At 41.0% G+C, this 6389-nt stretch overlaps 1 non-coding gene across 1 annotated transcript; it reads left to right on the top strand.

Annotated features, from left to right (window-relative positions):
* The first annotated feature begins 1502 nt into the window (after positions 1-1502).
* Positions 1503-1634, top strand: LOC115030500 (small nucleolar RNA SNORA17). The gene has a single exon (XR_003836093.1). It is a non-coding gene; the product is annotated as a small nucleolar RNA SNORA17 (small nucleolar RNA).
* The last annotated feature ends 4755 nt before the right edge of the window (positions 1635-6389 follow it).

The following is a 6389-nucleotide window of genomic DNA, read 5'->3' on the forward strand; positions in this document are numbered from 1 at the left end:
AACAGTTCATTCTTTGACTATGACAAAGTAGCCTTACCATAAGCTACTACTGCAGGCAGTCGATGGAGTATAAACATGAAGTTTTACATAGCTATGAACAAAATGAGCTATAATAATGACCAGCCTATAAGATTTACATATTGTAACAATATAGAGAAAAATGTTAGGGCAGTAGCCAATTAGTTTCTCATTTAATTACTATCCAGCTAGCATGGTACTATAAACCAAGAGATGGTATCTGGGTGATTACATAGATACCAGGGCTTACTTAATGAGCATTAGGTGAAGCTGTCTAATTACTGGTCAAAGACACTAAGAATGAAGGATGATGGGAGTGCTTAGCCTTAAATGGGTCATATATGTGGCACCAGTCCAAGCATAGGGACTGTCATGATAAACGGAAAGAAAAGAACATGATATAGCTATTGCACTCATAAACTTGCCATATTTGTATATACATGCACAAGATCTGCACAAAACTGTGCCCGGCAAAAAAAAATTATCATGGAATTGGAAAAATCCATGACGGCCTTCTCTCAGTGAGGGACTAATGACAGTTAATGGTGGCCAAATGAATAGATATTTATTTCAGTATTGTCATCACTTACCAAATGGTCTGTGCTCCTGTAAATATTTCCCTTCCTTGTATATGCAAGCAACCATAATTAAACTCCAGGTCACACACAAAGAAAAACATAGTAGAAGAGGGCCTCATTAAGAAGACAAGGGTTATCAGTAAGAGAAGTAGGGTGGGAAAGAGTAATTGGGAGTGATTTAAAATAAATTAGCAATTAACTATGTACATGTATACAACTGTCAAAGAACACAAGGTAAATTTAAAGTAATTTTTGAAAAATAATTTATAAGAGTTGCCACCTGGTTTAGTCTTCCTGTCACTCTGCTCTTCAGCCTCCTCATATGCTAAAGTTTTGTTTTGCTTGCTTAAATAAACCTTGATTCCTTACTCACTTAAAAATTATTTATGTGTTAATGAATAATTTGGGATATTCTCTTTATGTAAAAGTAAAGTGACTACTAACATTTATATATAAGAGTCTCTGTAGACATCGCTTTTAATTTACTTTCTATAAACACCATTAACTAGAATGAACTCATCATAGGATAAATATTTGTTGAACTGTTGGGAAGCAGCTATTCGACTTTTGAAAGAAAGTTTTATGCAATCTCATTTTCCTCCATAGATATGTGCATTTCTACAATTTCCAAACCCTTATAAACACATCGTTTCAGTGATGTATTTTGGCTTTAATTCACCTAGTAAATATAAGAAGATGAGTGGGCTTATAGGAAGATATATGAGTGATAGATATGGTAAACAGACATAATTCATCAAATATACAACTATATCAAACTTAGCAAATTTCCCAGTTAACTATGTGAAATTACTTTAGATCAGTTATATACCAAGAAGAAAATGAAAAAAAAATAGTTTTATATTTTAGATAACATTATGATGAACTATAACTATAAAAATATATTCTTCTGCCTCTAGAGGCATTGTATATGTGGCTGCTGTGTCTCATGTGTGTCAGTAGGTGGCAGAGAGGAGACAGGCTATGCCTACTCTCAGTGTACTCATGTATAAACATCTGAATGTTTTGAAGTCTAACATTCCATGGAAAAAAGCCAGGCTGAAACTGTCAACAGTCCAGGCACCAGGCAGGACCAGATGGGCATCCAGGATGGGGAGCAAGCTAGAGACTCAGAGTGGGAGTAAGGTTAAGACAGGTGACCCTTGCAAGGAACCACATAGGCAGGCTAGGGGAGAGGAGTGAGCTTAAGACAATCAATGGACTTGCACCATGGGTCACAGACAGGAAGCTAGCCTGAGATGATCACAGTTCAGGCTTGGGTAGGGAGGTCATGCCTGAAATGACCACTACCTGACACCATAAAGCATGAGCAGGACATAGCACTCCTGAGATGACCCCAGACGCTCAGAGACCACAGTCACCGCTAAAGGGAGAGAGTAAATGGTAGAAAAATAGAAGGGAAAGAAAAACAGAAGGATGTGGGTGGGCATAATAGGGAGAGGCAGAACTGAAGATCAGGGTGGTGAGAATAGCCTGAAGCGATTTTGTATTAATTCCACCTGTGACCATGGTGCGTGGTCCTGACCTGTGCTGCCCCCTGGAGCCAGGTCTGGGTTTGTGGCCCTGTAGCAGACCAGGTAGACATCCTTGCTCTCCACTGCCCTGTGAGGATGTGGCAATATCTGAGGGCTGGACCAAACTGGGCCCACCCCTCACCAAAGCATTGTGGGATTCCTGGCTCTGGGGGGATGAGAGCAGCAGAACTGACTCTGCCACTAGCCAGGTGCAGTACTCCTGAGAGCAGACCCCGGGGAGAGATAGCCTCCTCTCCCTTGTGCCTCACTATCTCTGGCAGGCTTGACCCTGGAATAATCAGAGCAGGAGAATTGTCCCTGCTCCTTGTTAGCTGCAGAACTCAGAAGAGTAGGCCCAGTACCTCACCTGGGCAACACAATAGAGCTAACCCTGGTGGTGGAGGCATGGGCGAGCCAGCCCTGAAGCCCCGACTATGGAAGAGCTGGCCCTACCACTTGTCTGCTGTGCAGTGATATGGGTGAGGAAGAGATGCAACACCTCACCCCTTCCTACCTACAGCAGGCAAAGGAGCGGAATCTAAGTCATCAAAGTGGGAGAGCAGGTCTTGCCCCTCACCTCCTGCACTACTGGGCAGCACAGTAGAACTGACTCTGATGGCAGGAGTGCAGGTGAGCGGGCCACGTGGGTGTAAGCATGGAAGAGCTCATCCTGAAATCTGACTGCATGTGCAAAGAGAGATGCCCTCCGTCACCTAAGCCACTTGCCACCTACAGCAGGCAGGAAGCTGGTCCGGGAGTCATGAGCGCAGAAGAGCTGGCCATGTCCTTTACCTACTGAAGTACTTGGGGGAAGCTGACTCTGCACCTTCCCTGGGCAGCATAGTAGAGCTGGCTCTGAAGGCAGGAAAGTCTGCCCTGCTTGTCTGACATTCAGTGGAGTGGACAAGGGAGATGATACCCTCTCCTCCTTTGTTCCTCTCCATCTATGACAGGGAGGAGAAGTAATCAGGGTCATGGAACTTGGAGAACTGGCCATGTCCTTCACCAGGGGCAACATTTGGGAGAGTAGACCCTGCACCTCACCTGGGCAGCAGGATAGAGTCAGCCCTGGTTGTGGGGTCCCTGCTGAGTTGATCCTGGTGGCACAAATTCCAGAGAGCCAGTGGAGTGATCAGTTCAGATACGTCTCAGGCCGACATTCAGGATTTTAAATTGGCCCATGCCAACTTGGACATCATCAATGAACTGCTAGAGTATATGAAGGGCTCCATCCTACAGATCCAAAACTAAAGCATCTCAATGACACAGGGCACAAACAGGATATCCGAGAGGCATTTCAGTGATGTTTCAGTGTTGATGGAGTAGCAGAAGCCAGAGGCCTCACACCAGACCAAGGAGTATTTGCATTGCAATGAGTATTTGTAATCAAGGAAGTGTGAACAAAGGGGAATACTGTAGGATGCACTTGGACACACCACAGCTTCCACAAGGAGACTCTTTCTCTGTTGAGGGGAAGGTTACAAGAGTAGAGGGCAAGTCCAAGGAAAGGGGGGTGGGTGAAGGGGATTAGGGTGCATAATATGAAATTCACAAAGAACCAGGGAAGAAACAACACATATTCTATATTTTGTTAAGTTGGGTTTACTTTAGTTTATTTGCTTTTGAAATTACCAACTTGCCTTTATAATTAAAACTTGATTTCCTTCCTGATGCAAGGTCAGTGTTGCAACTTCCTGTTCCCCTTTATGTTTGTTAGCTATTCCAGGTCCTTTGTCTTCCCATAAAAAACACATTTCTATTTCTATAAAAATGGCTATGAGTTTGCTCGAGATAGTATTGGAGCTACGTATAAACTGACAATACTGAACCTTTCAACTCATGAATCAATTTTAGTTTTTAAAATTGCTTTCAAGGATGCTTAAGAGTTCTATAGGCATTATGTGATTTCTGTACATTTATGCCTAACTATTCCAGTTTTGTTGCTATAATAATTGGTGATTTCTTTCATTTATATATGTGTATTGTTAGTACATAGAAATTCAATTCATCTTTACAAAACAGTTCATCTTGTGCCCTCCATCCTTGTTTAACTCATTTGTTAGTTTTAATGATTTTATTGTAGTGTACATCTAATTTTCCACATAGGCAATCATACAATTGAAGCGTTTGCATAACAAGAGTCTTTTTATATTTTTTATATTGCAGGAAAAATTTACAATTCAATGTTGAGTAGAATTCACCAGTGGAGGTCTGTCTATTATTCCTATCCAAAAGAGGAAAAAAAAATCAATCTCTCAACATAAGGTTCATAAGTCTTTTGTGAGTGGCCTTTATTAAGCCAAAGAAGTTATTTTCTATGCTACTGTGAGAAGAATTTCACAAAAGAATAGATATTGGATTTGTTGAATACTTTTATGACAGTTGAGTCTAATAATATTTTCCCCCAATATTTTTCTAATATAGTAAATTGCATTGATTAACTTTGATAGCTACAGTAACCTTGTACTTCTTATACAAAGACCAATTGGCCATGATGACTACTTTAACGATAAAATTGATTTTCTTTGATAGAGCAGTTATAATAGTATACCTTTTTTTTAACTGAGCTTCAATTGTTAGAGCCTTTTAAAGAATTTACTACATAATCTTTGTCAAGTGCATTGGCATGGAATTATTGTCGTTTCTTTGTATTATTTCAATAACATTGCAAATGAAGATTACACACTAATGGAAATTGCAAAACTAGAGACCTCATTTTCCCTACAATCAAATTCTACAAGTACATCTTCTACAGTAGTAGTAAGCCTACTATCTCAATAGCCTTGGAGGCTATTTTAGATGTACCTCATGGTTACCTTTGAGCCCCAGCTATACTTTCTTTGATAATACCTGAAAGGTAGCCAGAATCTTTGCCCATCCTTATGCAATGATGGTGGTGATAGTCATCTAGGAAACTTCCAAGCTCATACTCTGACATGGACAAAAAACTGAATGTATGGGTAAGACAAGAATGGAGCCTCAGTGGGGGGGGGGGGGTTGGGGGAAAGCAGCCTTATATTTTCAGTAAGGGAGAATCCCTAAGACTTCATGTCTGCTAACTGGACTCTGACAGTGGTATTTTATAAAGTTTCTTAGTCCTCCTACCTCCCCTACAGGTCCTGTCTAGATGACTGTCCTACACATTCCAGTAGTTTCTCCTCACTGTCTTCTGGGGGGAAAATCCACAGTCATCTAGGAGCCTGCTTTCACTTTTCTGTCTACCTATGCTTTTCTAATTCACTCTCAGTTAGGGTTTAAATTATATGGAAAAGGGGGATGGATGGATGTCTTGTTGATGTCCATTAAAGCCCAGATACTACCTTCTGGTCAAAAGAATAAAATGGAAGTTTTATCTTTGTTTTAGGTAGAGATCTGGTATTTTAAGTTAACCGAAATATTGCATGCTATTCTGTTTTCCTTTAACAATGAACTAACCAGTACCCCCCAACCCCCAGAGCTCCTGTCTCTAGCTGCATATGTAGCAGAGGATGGCCTAGTCAGCCATCAATGGGAGGAGAGGCCCTTGGTCTTGTGAAGATCATATGCCCCTGTACAGAGGTATGCCAGGGCCAGGAATCAGGAGTGGGTAGGTTGGGGAGCAGGGCAGGGGGTGGTTATAGGGGACTTTCGGAGAGGAAACTAGAAATGGGGATAGCATTTGAAATGTAAATGAAGTATATCTAATAAAAAAAGAAGAAAAACATAAAAATAAATTTTAAAAAATTAATTCAGATAGGCCAATCATGAGTCCCAGAGTCTACTGCCTCAGTCTAAACAAATCTGAATTTCCGGAAGAGAGGCTAAGAAAAGGAGAGGACTAAATAAACACTCAAGGAGATAGAATGTTATCCTACCCAACCCCCTCCTCTGGTACAGACACTTACAGAGCTTTCTTCCTGTAATACAACTTGTCCTTGTCCTTTTCCTTTTCCTCATTTTCTGTCTTATTTTCTTTCAAACATTGCTCAATTTCTAAGCATGATTTTCTTGACACTCTGGGCTTCCTCAAGCATGGTCTGATGCTCTTCTCTCCACTGTTTGTCCCCATGGGACTGATTGTCTAACATGTGATTGGTTGATAACCTCCATTGCTGAACTTCTAATCTATCTCAAATAATATGTTTTTCTCTCCTCTTCTCTGCCTCTTCTCCATCTTCTTTCTCCTGGCAACTACCAATATTGCACCTTGTCTGTCCTATTGTTTTTCTTTCAAACTCCCCAAAGAGCTGTTCTTGAACTTCTTCCACATCCACTTCTAAAT

Source organism: Mus caroli, unplaced genomic scaffold, assembly GCF_978045245.1.
Source record: "Mus caroli unplaced genomic scaffold, Mus_caroli_1 scaffold_2, whole genome shotgun sequence".
Lineage (NCBI taxonomy): Eukaryota > Metazoa > Chordata > Mammalia > Rodentia > Muridae > Mus > Mus caroli.